Source organism: Anomaloglossus baeobatrachus, chromosome 3 (assembly GCF_048569485.1).
Source record: "Anomaloglossus baeobatrachus isolate aAnoBae1 chromosome 3, aAnoBae1.hap1, whole genome shotgun sequence".
Classification (NCBI taxonomy): Eukaryota; Metazoa; Chordata; class Amphibia; order Anura; family Aromobatidae; genus Anomaloglossus; species Anomaloglossus baeobatrachus.
This window is the reverse complement of record NC_134355.1, coordinates 72,987,476-73,010,444: the sequence shown is the minus strand read 5'-3', so window position 1 is coordinate 73,010,444 and position 22,969 is coordinate 72,987,476. Positions and strand designations below refer to the sequence as shown.

General features: G+C 45.1%; 1 long non-coding RNA gene across 1 annotated transcript in view; it reads left to right on the top strand.

Annotated features, from left to right (window-relative positions):
• LOC142294978 (uncharacterized) overlaps positions 1-22,969 on the top strand; it is a 65,575-nt gene that overhangs the window by 26,246 nt on the left and 16,360 nt on the right. Inside the window, exon 2 of the long non-coding RNA XR_012751334.1 lies at positions 19,719-19,813. This is a non-coding gene — a long non-coding RNA (uncharacterized LOC142294978). The remainder of the gene's footprint in view (positions 1-19,718; positions 19,814-22,969) is intronic.

Below are 22,969 nucleotides of genomic sequence, written 5' to 3'. Positions count from 1 at the left end.
GTAGGGGGTAGGCCCACCCACTACATGTGCATGCTGAAATCTGCAGATTTATCTGGAGAATCCCGAAAATCCGTGGATTTCCCGCAGATAAATCCGCAGGTTTAATCTCCCGTGGGCACATGGCCTAAGAACAAAGCAATCAGCAGTCTGAAATTGGACCTGCCATCTACATATTTCCCGCAAAAAATAAGTTGCCCTGTTGGTCAATCCATATTGCCAGGTTCGGCCCCTATTAGTCTAATGTGTATGGGGGCTTTAGAAACTGTTGATGCTAAGATGACTGTAGTGCCAAGGCAGCAGGCAGAAGGTATTGTCAGAGAATGCAAGGGTTGAGGCTTGAGAGTTCAGTAGTGAGAAGAGAAAAGGTCGAGTTCAGGGTTGGAATTAAACAGGAAAATATAGTCAGGAGAACAAGCCGACTCATAATCAATGACAGCGGGAAAAAACAGACAGAAATCAAAAGCATTTTACTGTACAGACAGTGAGCACAGGGGCAGGCAGGGGGCACACTAACATTGCCTGGATTTAGGGGAATTCAGGGTGCACTGTAAGGCTATGTTGTGTTTATGCTGTGTGTTTTTGTGCATGTTTTTCTCATTGGTGTAATGCAAATCATGCAAAAAACAAATAAAAATCTATGAATAATAATAATAATATTTATTCACTTATGTAGCACCATTAATCCACAACATCAACAACACTATCCCCATCACTCCCTATCAGTATTTCTTTGGAGTGTGGGTGGAAACTCAGGAACCTGTAGGAAACCTATGCAAACCCGGGGAGAACATACAAACTCCTTGCAGATCTTGTCCTTGCTGGGATAAGTGCGGAATATATGCATGGTGGTCAGGTGGGCAGTTCTTATCAAGGATGACAGCTATCCATGCATGTACAATTGTATGGGCATAGTAGTCAGGTGGGCGGTTCTTATCAAGGGAATCAGCTATTCCTTCATGTCCAATTATCTTAGCTTAGTAGTCAGGTGGGCGGTTCTTATCAAGGGAAACAGCTATTCCTTCATGTCCAATTATCTTACAATAGTAGTCAGGTGGGCGGTTCTTATCAAGGATAATAGCTATCTATGCATGTACAATTATTTGGTCTTAGTAGTCAGGTAGGCGGTTCTTATCAAGGGAAAGAGATATTCCTTCATGTCCAATTATCTTGAATTAGTAGTCAAGTAGGTGGTCCTAATCAGTGATTAAACGTTATCTCTGCATATACAATTATCTGGAATTAGTAGTCAGGTGGGTGGTGCCAATCAATGATTAACCACTATCTCTGGATGTTTGATGCAGAATCTGCAGCAAAACCCCAAACCTTAAGGCTATGTGCCCACGGGACAATGTACCCGTGGATATTTCCGCAGGTTTGTCCGCAGGTTTACCGCAGCTGCTGCTTGGAATCCGCAGCTATCCATTGCTGCGGGTTCCGAGCATTTTTGCTGCGGTAAATCTGCAGGACAAGTGTGGAAATGCCTATGGAATTCCCGCCCTGTATCTCCATAGTGGAAGAGTGGGAATTCCGCAGATATTTCCGCATCAATAATTGACATGCAGTTACGTGCAGCTGCGGGACATCCGCAGCATATTCCGCAGCTGCACATACTGCACCATTGATACAGGCACTCTCCAAATCCCATAGGATAACATGGGGAGTGTCTGTACTTACTAAAACCTGTGGATTTATCTAGAAAATCCAGATAAACCCGCAGGTTTTCTGAGGCAAAATCCACGGATACGTTGTCCCGTGGGCACATAACCTTAAGAAGTTGCATGAAATAATAATAAATTAACAAAGGGATATGCTTGTTTCCAAAAAATAGCAAAACTCCAGTCCTTAGGCTAAAACATAGAAAACTTGACCTATAAACAAGAGTAGCGCTGTCTATTGCAAAAAAAAAATCCTACGTTATACGACCTCTTAATCTAATAGAATGACACTGGTATTGGGCACTGGTTGTAGTTTCCGACAGACATAATGAAGTTATCAAGGAGCGAGCTGGAAGGCTGCACGGGGCATGAATAGGGTTAATCAGACGTACAGTACTTTGATCCCATGGCTGTGTGTGCGCAGGAGAAAAGACAACATATTTTTTGTTGAGTGTGTACAGTACATTTTAAAACAAGGCAAGGCCAAGGGAAGAGCTTTGAGCGAGAGAATGTAGAACAAAAGCTCGTTATGCGCTGCGCACAAGATTTGGGGAGTTTGTATTCTGCCTTTTTCTGTGGGAGTTACTTCCTGTTGTTGACTGGAGTTCTTTATTTAGAACCACCTAGTTGCAGAGCGACGGTTTGCTTGCAGAATGCGTGTCATTAGGAACTTTTAAAAGGCCGTTCAGAGAAGAATGCTTCAGCGCTTTTCACAGTTTTATTGCACTCGGACTCCTTCCAGTGTCTTGTGTTCCAATCACACAATAAAAGGGAAGCAAACTCCACAAACGCCTATATCTGCATCAGCGCGTTATATTCGTCTACAAGGAATAAGTCGCAGCTGCAGAGAAATGACTGTTTATTAATATGAAATAACAATTTTTAATATGAAGAAATAACTTTTATTATGTAGAAGCACGGATTTTATGCTGTTATGGCAGCTTTAGGCTATGTGCGCACTAGAGATGTGAAGTTTCTCGAGAAAATCTTCTCGAGAAACTTCTGGGAGTGAAGATTTGCTGAACTCCGGAAAAAATCCGCGGCAAAACCGCATGCGGATTTACCGCGGATTTGCCGCGAATTTGCCGCGATTTTCCCGCGGGTGGTTCCCTGCGGATTTTTGCAGGCTGTACTGCAGAAATCCGCGGGATACCTGCGGATTTAATGGACATGTTCATTTTCTCAAGAAAGTTTCTCGAGAAATTTCCGCACCGAAACTTTCTTGAGAAAAATCCGCACCAGTGCGCACAGCTTTTTTTTTTTCTCAGAATTTCATGGGAAATGTCTGCACAAAGATTGCAGACATTTCTCAAGAAATTTCCGCGGCAAATCCGCGGGTAAATCCGCGGGTATTTTGCTCTAGTGCGCACATAGCCTAATAGTAGCTGTGCATACAGGCTTCCTTTACACCAAGTTTTTTGCAGTTTTTTTTTTCAACTCACTGTCACACTAGGTATGGGGAAATACCGAGCGAACAACGAAAAGGGAGGGGAGGGAAGAGGGAAACCCTGTGTTTAGGGGAGGAGGAGAGGGTGACCTATGATAAAAAATTCCACTGGCCCCTGGCTCCCCTGATGTCCCGAGTTAGGTTCCGCACCTATGCGCTGAGCAGGATACCTGGCCCTGGCTGACCATGTAAGAGGCCCTAGATCAGTGATGGCGAACCTATGGCACACGTGCCAGACTGGGCACGCAGAGCCCTTTTTGCTGGCACGCGCGCTGTCGCCACATTCAGCCACTTTGCACTATCGGTGTGGTCGCGCCGACAGTGCAAAGTGCTGTTGGCGCAAAGGAGACATCTCTCCTCCTTCTGACACTCCTCCTCTCCTGAGCCGCAGGCCTGTTGCCTAGGAGATGGAAGAGCGTCAGTAGGCGGCGCCGGCATCTTGTGGCCGCGCGGGAACTGAACTGACTGAGGACGCAGCGATGGAGCGGGTGTTGCAAGGTGAGTTTTTTTATTTTTTCTTATTTTTAAGCTGTGTGCAGCTGTGCCAAGGTGTGGGGGACAGAGCCAGCACGGGGCAAACATGGAAGCACGGGGGGAAACATGGGAGCACGGGGGGAAACATGGGAGCACGGGGGAAATATGGGGAGCACGGGGGAAACATGGGGAGCAAGGGGGAAACATGGGGAGCAAGGGGGAAACATGGGGAGCAAGGGGGAAACATGGGGAGCACGGGGGAAACATGGGGAGCACGGGGGAAACATGGGAGCACTGGGCAAACATACAGAGCACTGGGCAAACATACAGAGCATGGGGCAAACATACAGAGCATGGGGCAAACAGAGCGCGGGGCAAACATGGCTGCAAGGATGGGGGAAACATGCAAAGATGGAGAGAAACTTGCAAAGATGGGGGAAACATGGCTGCAAGGATGGGGGGAAACATGACTGCAAGGATGAGGGAAACATGACTGCAAGGATGGGGGAAACATGACTGCAAGGATGGGGGAAACATGACTGCAAGGATGGGGGAAACATGGCTGCAAGGATGGGGGGAAACATGGCTGCAAGGATGGGGGGAAACATGACTGCAAGGATGGGGGGAAACATGGCTGCAAGGATGGGGGAATCATGACTGCAAGGATGGGGGAAACATGACTGCAAGGATGGGGAGAAACATGGCTGCAAGGATGGGGGGAAACATGCCAGGATGGGGTACATTTAGCAAGAAGGGGAACATGCCAGTAAGGGGTACATTTACCAGGATAGGGGATACATTTACGAGGATGGGGGGAAACATGAAAGGATGGGGGGAAATATGCCAGGATGGGGGTACATGAACATGCCAGGATTAGGACAAATGCCAGGATTGGGAACATTTAGCAGGAAGGGTGACATTTATCAGGATGGGGTACATTTACCAGGAAATGGACATTTACCAGGAAAGGGGACATTTACCATGATAAGGGAACATGCCTGGATGAGGTACATTTACCAGGATGGGGTCATTTAACAGCATGGGGGAACATGCCAGGATGGGATACATTTACAATGATGGGGTACATTTACCAGGAATGGGGTACATTTATCAGGATGGGGAATATGCTGGGATGGGGTACATTTACCAGGATGGGGCCATGATGTGGACAAATATACCAGAATGTAGAAAATATATATCAGGATGGGGGACATGTTTACCAGGAAGTGGCCAGGAAGGGGGACAGAACTACACCATGAAAGGGGAGGGGAGCAACTCCTACGTCTTTATGGGATTTCAGGATGTTCAGACTTTGAAATGTAGATGTGGATTACAGGGTGACATCTGATTGCATTCCAGGCTAAAATCTCTGTTTAATATGCTGCAATTTTTTTCCAGAGGGATCAATCCAACTGCTTTGTCTGGAAAGGGCTCAGCTTCAATGTGTGGTAAGCATGAGCGTGATGCCCCCTGCTGAAGAGAAGAGAAGGCTGCAAAGGTAAGGTTACAATCAATTATTTACATAATAGGATTGGTTGGCACTTCAGAAAAAAAAATGGGTTTAGGGTTACAGTTTGGGCACTCGGCCTGTAAAAGGTTCGCCATGACTGCCCTAGATAATAAACAGGCAGGAGGAGCACTAGTCAACCTCACAAAGCCCTAAAGGCCCCTTTACACACTGAGACTTTCTAGCGATCCCACCAGCGATCTCGACCTGGCCGGATCGCTGGATAGTCTCTAACAGTCGCTGGTGAGCTGTCAAACAGGCAGATCTGGCCAACGTCGCAGCAGCGATACGGACCTGCAGAACGACCTCGCTGGAAAGGGAACGCTAGCACGCCTATGGGCTGGGTCGCTAACAATGTTGTTGTAACGGTGTCAAACACACGGATACATGCTGCACAGCGGGAAACAAAGGACCAAAGAATGGTCCTGAACGACTTGTAGCGATCAGCGACCTCACAGCGGGGGCCAGGTCGCTGATGCGTGTCACACACTGTAATGTCGCTGGGGAGGTCGCTATTACGTCACAAAACCAGTGACATTACAGCGATATCGCTAGCGATGTTGCAGTGTGTAAAGGGGCCTTAAAGAACATACAGGGAAAACAAACAGGTGAAAGCAAACAACTTATCTCCAAGATAAGTTGGTGAGACGAACAGTACCATACAACAATGTTTCTCCGGATGATTACAAGCCGACTGCTTGCAATCAGAACCATATAGAAACTTAACTCTATAACCAGCAACATACTAAGGGGAAATGCTGGTATATATATATAGACACAGAGGGTGAGGGATATTGATTAGCAGCTGAAAGGAAAAGATCTCTGCAGGGTCCTAAAGGGGAAAGAGTAAACTCTAAGGCTATGTTCACACACTGCGTTTTTTACCTGCGTTTTGGGTCCGTTTTGGGTCCGTTTTTGCTGCAGAAATTTCTTGAGAAATTCTTGTAACCTTTCTGCAGACATTCCCCAGCAAAACCTATGGCAAAAAAAATTAGCTGTGCACACACTGCGTTTTTTTCTTAAGAAAATTCTTTCAGTAGATTTTCTTAAGAAAAAGAATGAGCATGTCACTTCTTTTCTGCAGCTAACTGCGTTTTTTGCCATAGATAATTGGCACAATAACGCAGGGAGCAACCAGCGGTAAAAACGGACCTAAAACGGACCTAAAACGGACCTAAAACGGACCTAAAACGGACCTAAAACGGACCTAAAACGCAGGTGCGTTTTTGGTGCGTTTTTTAACACAGGTGCACTCTTAAGAAATTTCTTAAGAAATTTCTTAAGAAAAATCATTTTTCTAGTGTGAACATAGCCTAAAGGCCCCATCACACATAACAAGATCGCTAACGAGATCGTTGCTGAGTCACAGTTTCTGTGACACTGCAACGATCTCGCCAGCGATCTCGTTATGTGTGACACCTACCAGCGATCAGGCCCCTGCTGAGAGATCGCTAGTCGTTGCCGAATGGTCCAGACCATTTTCTTCAAAGGCGATGTCCTGCTGGGCAGGATGCATCGCCGTGTTTGATACCTTCTAACGACCTCCTAACACGGTCCCAACGCCTGCCGAGATTTTTATACAGGTCGCTGATCGTTACTGCGTCATTGGTAAGGCTTGACTGTGTGACATCTCACCAGCGACTTACCAGCGATCCTTATCAGGTCATATCGTTGACGGGATCGCTGGTAAGTCGTTGTGTGTGACTGGGCCTTAACAGAGAAGACACACAAAACTTCATTCACACCACAGAGGAAAGGATGGAGTCATCGAGGAGCAGTTTCAGCAGCCAAACCCAGGGACTTTCTGCAGCCGGACACCACAGGGTTGTCTGTCCACCGTGACACTCACCTAGGCTATATTTACATTTCCAGGAGTTACTTCCATTTTTTTCATCAGTTTTGTGATGATAAAGAAGGAAATAAAATGTTCCAACACAGGATCCATTAATTTGAGTGGAATTGGAATTGGAATGCTCTTAAAATGTTTTCCATTTGACTGCAATCCATTTTAGGCTAAATTCACACATTCAATATTAGCATTCTGTATAACATTCCTGATGAAGAGTGCGATGGAGTGTGATGCGGTAAATTAATGAAGCTCTTACCAACATCCGCCGTACAAGTTGGTAGCGGGTGTGTGGGGCGGTCACACGGGGTGAGTTCACCCCATACTCGGCAGGTGATGGCTGTTAATTACAGTTAGGATCTGCCTCCAACAATTGCGGGTGGTGAACATCTCCAGCCACGAGTGTTACCCCGTGGAATGCGCTGTCAAATTCTCACAGTGGCATTAACAGTGTGCAGGCAAGGCGGTGCGTCATTCTGTGTACCCACCGGTGTGGTCATGGGGCGCCAAAGGGTTGCCATCACAGCCAGGGGTCTGTTGAAGACTTCCATGCCTGTCAATACAGAATTCTCTTTAAGGGAATCTGTCACCAGGTTTTTGCTACCTCATCTGAGAGCATTATAATGTAGAGACAGAGACCCTGATTCCAGCAATGTGTCACTTACTGAGCTGTTTGTTGTCATTTTGATAACATCAATGTTTTCTCTGCTGCAGATCTAGCAGTTATTTGAATGTAGAGCAGGGCTATAACGACCTCATGCATATGCTGGACTACCTGCAGCAAGCCAAGTAGTCCTCTAATGATAATCTCCTGCTAATTAAACAGTGATTTTATAAACGCTACACTACACAGCCCAGTAAGTAGAATCAGAGTTTTTTTCCGTCATTATGCTGCTCTCAGCTTAGGTTGCAAAAATCTGGTGATAGAGTCCCTTAACCTCTTAACGACAAAGGATGTACTGGTACGTTTTTGGTAGTGTCCGTCAGGTTATCGCGAGCTCTGGCGGCGAGTCTGAGGTATTCCCTGCACATTTCTGCTGAGCTGATCATCAGACTTGTGTGGCTAACAGGCACGGGTGGATCGGAGATCCACACGTACCTGTTAGCCCATTAGAAATGCTGACAGAGCAATTTAAAGGGCCGCGGCGGGGATTTCGCCGTTCCCCACCGCCATCGGCAATCTTGTGATGCAATTACGTGCGCCAACTATGTGTTGTCATAGAAGCGCTGGGTCAGCTGATGACCCCTGACGCTACCATGACTCACTTCCTGTGAGAGCTGACGGAGCGTCGGCACTCACAGGAGATGAGCACTTCTCCTGATCAAAGCGATGCTGCAGCATTGCTCTGATCAGGAGAAGCAATCGGACACTGCAGTCATAAAGTTCCCTAGGGGACTAGTAAAATCAATAAAAAATGTAAAAAAAAATGTTTTGAAAAAAATAAAGAAACTAAAAGTTCAAATCACCCCCCTTCCGCCCAGTTGAAAATAGAAAACTGAAAAATATACAAATATTTGGTATCGCTGCTTTCAAAAATGTCCGATCTATCAAAATATTAAATCAATTAATCTGATCATTATATGACGTGGCGAGAAAAAAATTCTAAACGCCAAAATTATGTTGATTGGTTGCCGCAACATTTTTTTAAAATGCAAAAACAGGTGATCAAAACATCGGATCAACACAAAAAATGGTATTATCAAAAATTTCAGCTCAAGACAGAAAAAAATAAGCCATCATTGAGCCCCAGATCCTGAAAAATGAGAACGCTACGAGTCTCAGAAAATGGCGACAAAAGCGCTATTTTTTTTTTTTGGACAAACCTTTTAATTTTTTTTTACCACTTAGATAAAAGTAAAAGTATATATGTTTGGTAACTACAAACTCGTACTGACCTGAGGCATCATACGGACATGTCAATTTACCATATAGTGAACACGGTACAGAAATAAACCGCCAAAACCAATGTGGAATTTCACTTTCTTCACTATTTCTCCCCATTTGGATTTTTTTTCCCGCTTTCCAGTATACTATATGGTAACACTAATAGTGTCATTCAAAAGTACAACCTGTCCAGCAAAAAGTAAGCCCTCACATGACTATATTGATGTAACAATTAAAACGTTATGGCTCTCGGAATAAGAAGAGGAAAAAACGAAAATGAAAAACGGAAAATCGCCAGGGTTGAAGCGGTTAAAGCCCTGTCTGTGGCCGGGCTTCAAAGGAGACCGTAAGTTTTACTATATGTAGCAATACTATGGTATAGTTGTATACAGTAGAAGCGATTGGACGATCACAGGTTCAAATCCAATAAGAAGACTAATAATACAGTAAAAAAAGTGTTATAAAAAATATTAAAAAAATAAAATGAACACAAATGTTCAAATCACCCCACATTTCCTCCATTAAAAATAACGATGCAAACAAACTTATGTGGTATTGCCACATTCAGAAAATTCCGATCTATCATAATATAAAAAATTAACCCGATTAATAAACAAACACCCTAAACAGAAAAAATTCAAAAACGCCAAAATTACATTTTTTTGGTTGCAGCAACAATGCTGTAACAAACTAATAAAATGTCAAGTCTAACCCAAAATGGTACAATAAAAACATCATCTTGCCCCGCAAAAAAATAAGCTATCCCACAGCTCCGTCGACCAAAAAATTAAAGCATTATGGGTCTCAGAAGTTGGAGATACAATCCCCAATTTTTTTTTTTCATCACTAAAATAATTTAAAAAACTGGTCAAATGAATGGTTTCAAAGTACAACTCGTCTCGCAAAAAACAAGCTCTCTTTTGTCTGTGTGGAAAGACAAATAAAAAGTTTTAGCTCTTGGAAGAAGGTGAGGAAAAAATAAAAGCGCAAAAACGGGAATTGGCCACGTCGAAAAGGGGTTAAAAGTAGAGATGGGCAAATAGTGGAATATTCGGGTATAGATTATGCTATCTGAATACCAAGTACTATTCCGGTATTCATCACGAATAACAAACCTGTTGCAAGTCAATGGAAAGCCAAGCATTTATCTAGGAAATCTTTAAGAAAAATGCTCGGGTTCCGATTGACTTACATTAGGTTTGTTATTCGTGACAAATACTGGAATAGTACAAGGAAGAAAAATCAAAGAAAAAACAAAAAAGCCAGCTCAACTCAAAAATGGTATGTATTATAAGATGTGCACTGCACTAAAAACTTCAAACTGTACTATTTAAATATTTGAGATTTTTGGCAAAAAATTGCAATTTCTTGAGCTACCCTGCCACGTCACGGTAAATCTCTTTGGGACAGTCCTACTCTGAAATATTTTTATTTAAAATGTGCCATACGGCCTCACATATGAAAAAGTAGAACTGTTTATAGCAGCACTTACCTACTTTTTCATATGTGAGGCCGTATGGCACATTTTAAATTAGAATATTTTAGAGTAGGACTGCCCCAAAGAGATTTGCCGTGACGTGGCAGGGTAGCTCAAGAAATTGTAATTTTTTGCCAAAAATCTCAAATTTTAAAATAGTACAGTTTGGAATTTTTCGTGCAGTGCACATCTTATAATACATACTATTTCTTAGTTGAGCTGGCTTTTTTGTTTTTTCTTCATGGAATAGTACAAGGTATTTGCATAGCATAATCCAAACCCAAATATTTCACTATTTGTCCATCACAAAATGAGTGTGCGTCTTAATAAATTTGGTGTATTTTTCAGCTGATGAAGAAAGAGGGAATCCAGCTCCATGGATATGTAGACTTCTCCATTTGGATGTAGGTAACACATGCGACATACGAGTAAAATTTGATTTTGGCATTTGTTATCATCTTCACGTTTTACGTGACGTAGCATCCTTAATCATGCTAATGTACGCCAAAATAAAATTTTACTCTTATGTTACATATATCCAAATAAAGAAATCTGCATGTCCATGGAGATGAATTTCCTCTTTTTCTTCATCAAATTCTGATCCATGGTGCAGTTAAAGGGAACCTGTCAGGTGCAATATACACCCAGAAACACGAGCAGTTCTGAGTGTATATTGCTAATCCCTGCCTAATCGTCCCTGTATACACTAGCATAGATAAAGATCTTTAGAAAAAGTATTTCTAATGGCCCAGCCACACACAACGACTTACCAGCGATCCCGAAAACGATGCGACCTGATAGGGATCGCTGGTAAGTCGCTGGGAGGTCGCAGGTGAGATGTCCCACAGTCAGATCTTACCAGCGATGCAGGAACAATACAGGTTGCAGTAGCGACCTGTATAACGATCTCAGCAGTCACTGTGACCCTGTCACACAGTGTCAAACACAGCAATGTGTCCTGCCCAGCAGGACATCGCCTTTGAAGAAAATGGCCTGGACCATTCTGCAACGACTAGAGATCTCACAGCAGGGGCCTGATCGCTGGGAGGTGTCACACATAACAAGATCGCTAACGGGATCGCTACTGCGTCACGGAAACCGTGACTCAGCAGCGATCTCGCTAGCGATCTTGTTATGTGTGACGGTACCTTTAGAATCCTTTATGATATGATAATGAGCGAAGGGACTAGTCGCAAGGGTGTTAGTTCCTGCACTCATTTCCCCATGTTAGCATGCCCACAGGGGCGTGCTAACATGATATTCAATGCCCATGGCCCAGTGTCATCAGCGGTGACACGCATTTCTTTGTCCGTCGCGCCGCCTCTGAACACTGGGCTTAAGGTCAATGTGCATGGATTAGAATGCCCCGCACTGCTGGTCATGCGCACTATGATGCCGGGTGTACAAGTCCAGGCTTCAGAGAGGTCTACTGTGCATGACTGGAAGTGCGGTGATTTCTGATCAATGCGCACTGACCCTAAGCCCGGTGTTCAGAGGCGGCACGACGGCCACAGGTACATGCGTCACTGCCGATGATGACGCTGGGCAGTGGGCATTGAATAGCACATCCTTGTGGGTGTGCTAACCTGCTAAGAGGGCGGAATGAGCGTAGTAACTAACGCCCTTGTGACTAGTCCCTGCGCTCATTAGCATATCATAAAGGACTTTTAGAAATAAAATTTTTAGCTAGGGATTATGAATATGCACCCAGAACTGTTCGTCGTTTAGGGTGCATATTGCACCTGACAGGTTCCCTTTAAGCAAACACTTGTCAGTCACTCTCACTGGACAGGAAGAAACCACCGGCGCCCCGCCTGTCTGACTAGTCTCCCGTGTGGTTCAGTCCCTGGTAGCTATTAAAATATGTTTTTCTCTGAAATGCCTCAGTGTTGCATAGTGAAACATACCTGGCTGAGATATACAGTGGCTGATAAATGCTGACCATGGTTCTGTGCAGCATATATCAAGTGTCAGGTTCCCTTTAAGATGAGTTGTTGGCTGAGCTCAGCCTTGCAGGACTGGTCTAAATACAGCAAACGTTACAATATTTTTCCAACTACGAGTTATGGAATTTTGCAACTTTTTAATTTGTTTTACACCAGAAATCTTGTGAAAACTTCTTGATGAATCCAGTTTGTGCCCATGATCAGGGTTCACAGTGTTATGGACCCAGCATGTTTTAGCTGCGTCCAAAATACTGCGATGTAAAGTACAAGCACAGGGGATGGGATTCCTAGAAATCTCATGCCAACTGTGCATGTACGGCCCACAGCGTAAACTGACCTGCAGTGCGGCTTTCAGAGCCACAGCATGTCAACTTATTGCTGTGGAGTCGCAAGCGTTCTCCTCAGGAAGAACAGAAGAGAGAGACCACAACTGCCCGAGACCGGATCATGGGCATGAGCAGCGTTCTCCTGTGGAGGAGACTTGCAGCCCCGCAGTTAGGACCAACCGTATCCACAACGCAGCGGGTCCTGATTGTGGGCACATACCCTTGGGCAGCTCTCTGACACCAGCAGAATCATGCAACCTCACATAAGGACACTACCACTACCCTATTTCACTATGCATGCATATTTTTCTAAATGCACAGAGCTTACAATGAAAGGTGGCAGTGTCTTTATGTGCGGCTACATTAGTCCTGCTGTTGTTGAGAGCTACATTTCATTGATGGTATAATTCACAGATGTTCTGCTCTACATTAAAAAAGAAGATGTTACTTTCAATCCGTGCACTTGGTAGACGTGCACTTTTCCAACATGACAATGATCCAACACGCATATCTAAAGCGGGCTTTACACGCTACAATATATCTAACGATGTGTCGGCGGGGTCACGTCGTAAGTGACGCACATCCGGCATCGTTAGTGATATTGTAGTATGTGAAACCTACGTGCGATTGCGATTGAACGAATAAACGTTGATCGCATACACGTCGTTCAAAACCTAAAAATTGAACGTCGGGTTGTTCAATGTTCCCGAGGCAGCACACATCGCAGTGTGTGACACCCCGGGAACGATGAACTGCAGCTTACCTGCGTCCCGCGGCTCTCGCCGGCTATGCGGAAGAAAGGAGGTGGGCGGGATGTTTACTCCCGCTCATCTCCGCTCCTCCTGGCCGGCTGCCGTGTGACGTCGCTGTGACGCCGAACGTCCCTCCCACTCCAGGAAGTGGATGTTCGCCGCCCACATCGAAGACGTATGGAAGGTAAGTATGTGTGACGGGGGGGTTATTCGTTTGTGCGGCACGTTCAACAAATTGAACGTGCCGCACATACGATGGGGGCAGGTCACATCGCATACGATATCATATGCTTAATTGTAAGGTGTAAAGCAGGCTTAAGGCCTTGGTTGCATTTCTGAAAAAGAACAGGATGAAAGTGATTCAGTGTCCAAGTGTCTTCTGATCTGAGCCCAACAAAACACCTATGGGGAATTCTGTAGAGACAAGTTATCATCACTTTCCATCAGCAACTAAGCTCCAGAAGAGATAGTTCTGAAGAATGGAGAAAGATAGAAGCTGCAATTTGTCACCAACTTGTTCGTAACATGCCTAGAAGATTTGGTGCTGTCCTTAAAAATCATGGAGGTCACACAAAATACGAGATGTAGATTTTTTTATGTGGGGTGCACAGATTATTGCATCAAAGTATTTGAGTAAAACTGAAGATTTTGTAATGAAGGTTTTATTATTAATCTTACGTTCATGTTATGGGCTAACAAGTGTTCTGTGCTGTATGAGGGCTTGTTGAGATTTTTTTATCAGATGTACTTTTTTTGTACATATATTTTGGCATTATAGTAATATAGTGGAAAACCTTGTTATTTCCTTTTAATAAGCCAGTAAAACAGCTGCACATACGATACAGTTAGTCCATTGTGAAACACCGTTTATTGAAGCTATGAAAGAAAGAAAATAACTAAGGATAGTAAAAAAAAACAAAACAAAACTGTATGTATTATTTAAAAATCTATTGGTTTGATGGGAAATCACCTGGAGTCCCATAATATTCACAGACTATTCACAAACTATACTCCTTTCCACTTCATTTTGAAATAAAAAAAGGTAATATCCATAGATAGGCTAAAACAGCAAAATCTTACATGATTAAAAACACTATTTTACACTATAAGATGGGATCATGGCATGCTGATTTAACATCCATTGTACATTTGTCTTTTCCAAGTGTCTGTAGATCAGCCAGTATATGTCTGTTAGTACCATGTCCTATTCACTTGTATTTCCAATGCTCCTTTATTGGCCCCCCGCTCAAATAAAAGTCATTCTCAGTACAGTGGAGATACCCCAACATGCTTCAAATATTATGGCTTTGCCAATGCTCCCCTTTCCATCGTAACCATTGTATCTTAGGCCCGTTGACACATCCGTGCAAAAAAACAAACATTTTGCACTCTCCGTCACTGTGCTATCTGTGTGACATCCGGATAGCACATGGACAGCATGAAGTTGTATACTTACCTGTCTTCGGCGCTGCTGTCACACTTGCTTCCAAGTCCGCAGTCAGTGCGGTGAATATTCATGAGCATAATAAGTGGGCCCGGAAGCAAGTGCAGCAGCGCCGGAGACAGGTAATAAAAATATATTTTCTCAGTAACCTGTGTTTTCTCCGGTACGTGTCACACTGATGTCACATGGATAACATCAGTGTGCGGTCCGTGTGACATCCGTGCTGCTAGCAGAAAACGGACATGTCGCTGTGTGGAGCACACGGACACAAGTGTGCTCCACACGGACACATGGTCCATGTCAAAACACGGATGTGTGCACAAGCCCAGTGATTTCATGGGTCTACATGAGTCCGTGTCTCTAGTACATGTGAAAATGGGCGTCACACAAACTGGAAACCACTGGCGGACACAGGCAGAAAAGGGCCCCTGTGCAAGACCAATATATGGGCCCTTTCACCCAACAGCTTTACAAAATGTACAATTCCATCTGCTTTGGAGGTACAAATGGGCCCCCCAAACTCTTGGGCCCCTGTGCGGCTGCACCAATGATATGTCCTCCCCTGCTGGAAACACTGATGTGTGAAGGAGGCCTGAAACATATTCTAGAACAAGAGTTAAAAAAAGGGTTTCAAATATTACATGTTTTACAAAACTATTATATTCTACATGGAAATATTTTGTTTTTAAATGTCTTACAGCTGCTCTTTTGTATTATTCTACATCTTATAAATATTAAGAAACCTTTTTATTTTTACAAAAGCCACTTTTATTGAAAATGATACAATGAGAATGTTTACAAGATTATTCAAACAAAACAAAAAAAGTGCATGTGAGAGCAGTCGCAAACACATATTATAATTATAATATTTTAAAATGTTCACAAAATGTGACGATTCTAGTGCTCGGAAATAGCAAATCCAAGATGATAATAGGACTCTGTTCATAGAATTGTTAGTGCTCAGTCTAATAGTATACAGACATGAAAGAATATGCAGCAAAGGTGTGAGGCTAAACAGCATGCAATGATTGTGCCAAAATACTGACCGTAAGGCCGGGGCCCCACGGGGACTAATGCGATCCTCGCATGACACTCGGCTCACACTGGCAGCACAGCAGGAGCCGAGTCTCATGCTAGTATCCCTGCGACTGAGGTCCGATCATGCGATTGGACCTCAGCTGCGGGGGGCGGGCCGGCACTGAGGAGGGGAGGGAGGGATTTATCTCCCTCTCTCCTCCGTAGCCGACTATTGCCATTCTCGCCCTGCACTCGCGGTACACCGATGTAATGTGAGTGCAGTGCGTTCTTTCTCTCGCTCCATAGACTTGAATGGGTGCGAGAGAAAGAGTCTCGCATTGCACTCGCAGCATGCTGTGATTGTTTTCTCGGTCCGATTGGGGACAAGAAAATAATCGCTCATGGGTGCTGACACACAGGTTAATATTGGTCCGAGTGGAATGCGATGTTTTATCGCACTCCATTCGGTCCGAGTTTCATGCCGTGTGGCAAATTTTTCTATTCAGTAACACGGCATTGGAGTTGGCGCCTGTGCATAGCGCTTATCTCCGGTGCAGTGTTTCTGAAGCCCGCATTACCTAGTCTTATGCCTGAGAGGGTGGCGCATGTGCCCTCGCTCCTTCAGATCTCGTTGTGACCGCGGGAGCGCACGCGGTCACAACAGGACTGGAGAACAGCTGATCTTACCCCGATTAGCTGCAGCAGACGTCTGCTACTATATCATCTGCTGCAGCTAATCAGTAAGATCAGCTGTTCTTCAGTCCTGTTGTGACCGCGTGCGTTCCCGCGGTCACAACGAGATCTGAAGAAACGAGGGCACATGCGCCGCCCTCTCAGGCACAAAAGTAGGTAATGTAGGCTTCAGAAACATGGCGCCAGAGATAAGCGCTCTGCGCAGGCGCCAATTCCGACGCCATGTTACGGAATTGAAAAATTTGCATAGAGCCAGAGAGAGGGAGGAACAGGCGCCGGGTGGGGGTGGGGGGGCGAGAATCCATGTGCATAACCCGCCCAGATATTATCAGCAGAGGTGCAACTGTCAGTCAAAAAGATGATGAATTTTTAAACTTCACAAACTTGGATTTCACAGCCTAAACATCCGAGCTGCCCACTAATGGTATGTACAGCCTGTGCTTAATAGTGCCAGTACTGCACTGGCTTTACCTTATATACCAATTCCTGATGTTTTGTTCCCTTTATTGGAATGTGCACATTGTAGATTCAGACTGAAGGCAGCAAAACAATGGAAGAGCACATATAGAAACAAGGAGTAAAGAAACATGTGAAACAAACCAAAAGATATATTAAATCTTAGATTCCATCAAAGTACCCTTGATGTACTCTGATGACAGGTTTACACCCTCTTAGCATTCTCTTAAGTATCTTCAATAACTAGTCGTCTGAATTGACTTTCAATTAACAGGTATACCTCATCATTTATGGTATCACTAACCCGAATAAAGAATTTGTGATCATCAATTGTGTATTGTTTTGCAGCGCCAATGTTGGTACATAGTTCAATACAGCGCTAAGCCCTATTGTACAACTATTCTAAGCCAAAATATGGAAACAACTACTCGGCCATGTTAGAGAAACAAGAGTCCATCATTATGTTAAGACAAGAAAGCAATCAAGCCACAATATTGATAGAACCTTGAAGATATCCTAAAGGCCCCTTTACACACTGAGGGGTACTTTGCATGCTGCGACATCGCAAGCCGATGCTGCGATGCCGAGCGCGATAGTCCCCGCCCCCATCGCAGCAGCGATATCCTTGTGATAGCTGCCGTAGCGAACATTATCGCTACGGCAGCTTCACATGGACTCACCTGTCCTGCGACCGTCGCTCTGGCCGGCGACTCGCCTCCTTATTAAGGGGGCAGGTCGTGCGGCGTCACAGCGACGTCACATGGCAGGCGGCCAATAGGAGCAGAGGGGCGGAGATGAGCGGGATGTAAACATCCCGCCCACCTCCTTCCTTCCGCATATCCTACGGAAGCCGCGGTGACGCCGGTAGGAGATGTTCCCCGCTCCTGCGACTTCACACACAGCGATGTGTGCTGCCGCAGGAGCGAGGAACAACATCGGACCGTCGCGTCAGTGTAATTATGGATTACGCCGACGCTGCACCGATGATACGATTACAACGCTTTTGCGCTCGTTAATCGTATCATCGAGCCTTTACACACTGCGATGTCGCATGCGATGCCGGAAGTACGTCATTTTCAATTTGACCCCACCGACATCGCACCTGCGATGTCGTAGTGTGCAAAGCCCGCCTGAGACTTTCTAGCGATCACACCAGCGATCCCAACCTGGCCGGGATCGCTACTAAGTCTCTGGTGAGTCGCTGGTGAGCTGTCAAACAGGCAAACCTGGAAAACGACGCAACAGCGATACGGACCTGCAGTACGACCTAGCTAGTCATTGGGGACGTTGTAAAGCAGCTTTTTGAAAGGGAAGTCGCTGTAAAGGCCCCTTTACACACTGAGACTTTCTAGCGATCATGCTGCACAGCGGGAAACAAAGGACCAAAGAATGGTCCTGAGAGATGTGTAGTGATCAGCAACCTCACAGCAGGGACCAGGTCACTGATGCGTGTCACACACTGCAAGACTGCACAGACAAAAACAAAGAACCATTGCATCCAAATAAAGGCCCGTCCTAATGAAATAAAGACAGACACCATTTTGTTGGCAGATATCGGTCACAGCTTTACTGATATATTATTATTTTACAAACTTTTCCAAACTCATTAAAACTTGTAAAACATATTTTATAAACTTTTTTCAGACTCTTTAGAACTTGTAAAACATAACTTGACTCCAGGTGAGAAGGGACACTCTACCACAGGACCAAGGACTTCCGCTCTCTCACCAGAATGCTGTTGACACATGCTGCTGTGACTTCACTGTACAAACATTTAGAAACTGTTACCAAAAAAGAAAAACAAGTAAAAAAAAAAAACAAGCATTAACAATAGGGAGGGAGGGAGGGAGAGCTGCTCCGGATCCTGGGATACCAGGGGAAGAGGCCGGACACCGGCCCAGACCCCAATATATAGGTAGAATTACACCCTATAGGTGGGATTGGGAAATCGGGAACGGCCAGGACGGTGTCCCCTCCCAAACAAAGGAAGAGCAGGGCCTGGACGGGAGAGGGGGCTGGACAAAAACAGCATTGGAGGTTAACCCCTTGCTGCACAGTCTGGGGCAGTTTCATTGTGCACTACACTGCCCATCATGTCGCTGGGGAGGTTGCTATTACGTCACAAAACCGGTGACGTTACAGCGATGTCGTTTACGATGTTGCAGTGTGTAAAGGGGCCTTTAAGAGCAGTCAGGAATATTGTCACTCGCTGGGATGAAACACAAAATCAAACACATATAATTTGTTAAAACAGCCACCTGCTCTTAAGGAATATAACCCTGAGGAGTCTTTAACAAAGAACCCAACAGTTAAAAGCTATGGACATCTACAGCGTGGAAATAACAGAAAGATTTTTATATACCGTATGTTTTTATTAACTAAAGTTAACCAATAAGTTTCAGTTTGCAACCTTCATTCTGTCATTCGCTATCAATGTCCCGATATGCAGATTGTAGTGCGCTGCAAGTTTAAGATTTTTCTCTTGTGACAATGTCTAATCTAGTAATATGGTCTGGAAATGAGGCCTGTGTGTATCAAAGACAGTGCAGTTTTAATTAGCACAGCTTCATTTCAGCACTTACTTCTTCTTCACATGCTTTCTTTTTTTCCTACAGTTTGTTTTCTCTGCCCCTCCCGATACCGTACATACTTTCTTCCCTCTCCAGGCTGTGGAGATATGTGTAGGACATCATCACTCTCTCTTCTGCTATCTCTGCTATCTCTCTAGTATCTTACCTTTTTCTCCCCCAATGCTACTTGGGTAAGACCCTATTGCGCTTCTTTTTTCCACAGTTTCTATTAAAACCGAGGGACCGCTGCCGTGACGGTGGATTTATCTATCTACATATATGCTGTTATAGGAGTTGTGACTGTCACAACCCCTATAGGTGAGTAGTATCTTACCTTTTTCTCCCCCAATGCTACTTGGGTAAGACCCTATTGCGCTTCTTTTTTCCACAGTCTCTATTATCTCTAACACTGACAGATGAGAGAGGAGAGTGGACAGAGTTGTCAGAACCAGGAGCAGAAGCTCTGACAGACTTTTTTTGCAAAAGCACTCAGCTAGATAAAAAAAACTTACAGCAAAATGCTGATTAAATTTTACTTCACCCTTCCCTATTCTATTTTCCACTAACTCAATGACCTTTCAAGATACGTGGCATGATGAATCAAAAAGACAAATCCACCATTTTATTTAAATGCTGTAAAAAAGGACCTAATGACTTGTGAAAATAGTGAAACATACAAGCAGGGGGATTGCTGTTGGTGCAAGACATATAGAGGAAAATGGAATATAGAATCAGTGAGTATTGAGCCCCTCTGTATCCACCTACCACTGCTTCACTAATTTATAATCTATATGAAGTGAAAGCTGCACACCAAATTCAGAGAAATATGAATAAGCATAACTGCTTTATAATACACAAGGAATGAAAAATACAATTAGCCATGTGAAAAATGGAAAAAAATGAAATGTGACATTGCATAACTGCTGAGGATTATTTGAAAAAAGAGATATTTAGCTAATGTATTGATCAATTCATTACTGCCCCATAACCAACTTCACGGTAATCTCTTATTTCTGGGGTCCCTAACCAAATGTTACCTCTATATGCGGTTAAAACCTGCTTGTGTGCATGGGTACCTAACCAAATGTTACCTCTAGGTGCGGAATATAGAATCAGTGAGTATTGAGCCCCTCTGTATCCACCCACTACTGCTTCACTAATTTATAATTTATAATTCTTACTAATTAAAAATTCTTGCTAAGTTTACTATGAAGCATAAGCCAGTCTGCACTCAGATGGTATGGGGAGCTTGACATGAATGTTCCATTAGCAGTCTGGCTTATGCTCCATAGCAAACTCAGCACATTCATTACAGATAAGAGGAACTTGGGGCACTGTTCACTAAATAACGCTTATTGTCTCCGCTCGCACAAACAATTGTAATTTGCTGACACTGATAGAAGTATGAATATCCAGGCAGATCCTTAACATCCCGGTGTGCTCATTCAAAGGCAAAAACACATCAAATGTAAAAAACTGGGAGGACTGAAGGCACTCGCCGATGCATGCTGTGCAGGAAAACTTTATTTTCAGTGGAGGTTACATGGAGAGGTTTGCGGGGAGAGAAGGAAACACCATACTCGTCAGACGACGGCCGTTTCGCACTTAACTCTGATTTAGGTGCGAAACAGCCGTTGTCTGACGAGTATGGTGTTTCCTTCCCTCCCTGCAAACCTCTCCATGTAACCTCCACTGAAAATAAAATCTTGCTGCACAGCATGCATCGGTGGTGAGTGCCTGCAATCCTTCCAGTTTTTCAGCACATTCATTAGTATGTAGAAATTAACAATTCAATTTGTGCTATCCTGTTCCGGCCTCCAGTACAGTCCTCCATGGCAGTGGGTTTATTGCGTTAACTAGCTCTTGCAAGAGCACAGTGCACATCATGACATTGTGTGAGACTGTGACGCCCTGGGCAAGCCAGGGGTCACAGGTCATTGCACCACCACACCCTACACCCCAGTTAGGCACACCAAAGCTAACCAAAAATCCTTGTTGCCTTCCTCCAGAGGCTGATGTTCACACCAGGGGGTGGGCCAGGCGGTTGGCTCCGCCCACCGAGGAGGACACAGCTCTGGAGGCAGGAAGAACCAGGCAGATTAGCCCAGGCAGGGCTTGTGTGAGGAGCCAAGCTAGGGACGGAAAAGAGTAAACAGCTAAGTGAAAGTGAAGTGGTAAAGGAGGAGTGAAGGAAGGTGAAAAGTGACAGAAAGGAAAGCCTGAAGTAGTCCAGCTGTGTGCAGGACAGAGTCAGCAAGGTCAGCAACGGCGGTGACTGTCTGGAGGGGGACCGTTTGGAAGTTCCTGGAAGGACCGCGGATGGGTAGTGGCCCGGCGGTCTGGAGCAGTGGACCAAAGGACAGTCAGCACCAGGGCAGGGGCCTCTCGGACTCCGGCAAGGCTAGGAGTCGCCATAATTTGCCAAATCCGTCAGTGAAGGGGACGTAGATCCCCCAACAACCAAGTCCCGATAGAAGGCAACAGTTCAACCATTTTAGGGGAAGCACCGCCACCGCCAGGGCACCAGTTTCTCAGGGCCAGCGCCTGCGGGCAAAGAGTAGAGCTCCCCCGGTCCAGCTTGAAGCCGGGGAGCGGGTTACCGGTGGGGACCCATCGCGACCAACATAGAAACAAAGGTGCAAGGAAAAGGGACATCACCGTCACCTGCTGGGAGAGCAAGTGCAGCCGTCCGTGGGAACCGTCTTTCCAGCCGTGTGGTTTACCGTAAAACTGTGTCAACGTTTCAGGCTGAGTGAGTACCACAGTGCCGCAAGGCACAGCGCTGCCCCCGCGTCCCTGCGCCCACCAGGCCCTGCACCTTCCACACCATCACTGGGCCCCGGGATCACCAACCCCTACCCATGGAGGGGCAACACAACACCTGGCTGCTCCGCATCACCATCCCCGGGATCCCCATATTGAGCAGCGGTGGTGAAATCACCACAACCGTGGGTGGCGTCACGGACAATAAACAATCCCCACACCCAACAAACCCCTTTCACTCACGGGCGAGGAGTGCCGCTCGAGAACCCCCGGGATCCGGCCTACGGCTCGAGCCACCACTGAGCAGCGGCCGCCGGACCCGAGCAGAAGGGGGTGAGCGTAGTGTGCTGACACCCTCCTCCCCGCCCGCGACAAGACAACATCATGACATTGTGTGAGACAACATCATGACATTGTGTGAGACAACATCATGACATTACCAGGTATGGTAAGCAGCAGACGTGCCTAGGACGCTAGGCGTAGACATGAAGGCCAACTGCGACAGAGGACCAGACTGGAGGCCGAAACAAGGCAGCAAAAATCCAATTGCTCATCTTTATTATATGACTTATTATTTTGCTGGCGTTTACATTTAATACAATCCATCTAAAACAATGAAATTGTCTTGTAGCTTTTCCTATGCCACAACCTCTGATATTAACAATTTAAAGGACTTCTCAGAAACATGGCATACTTAGTGCTCAGACGTTG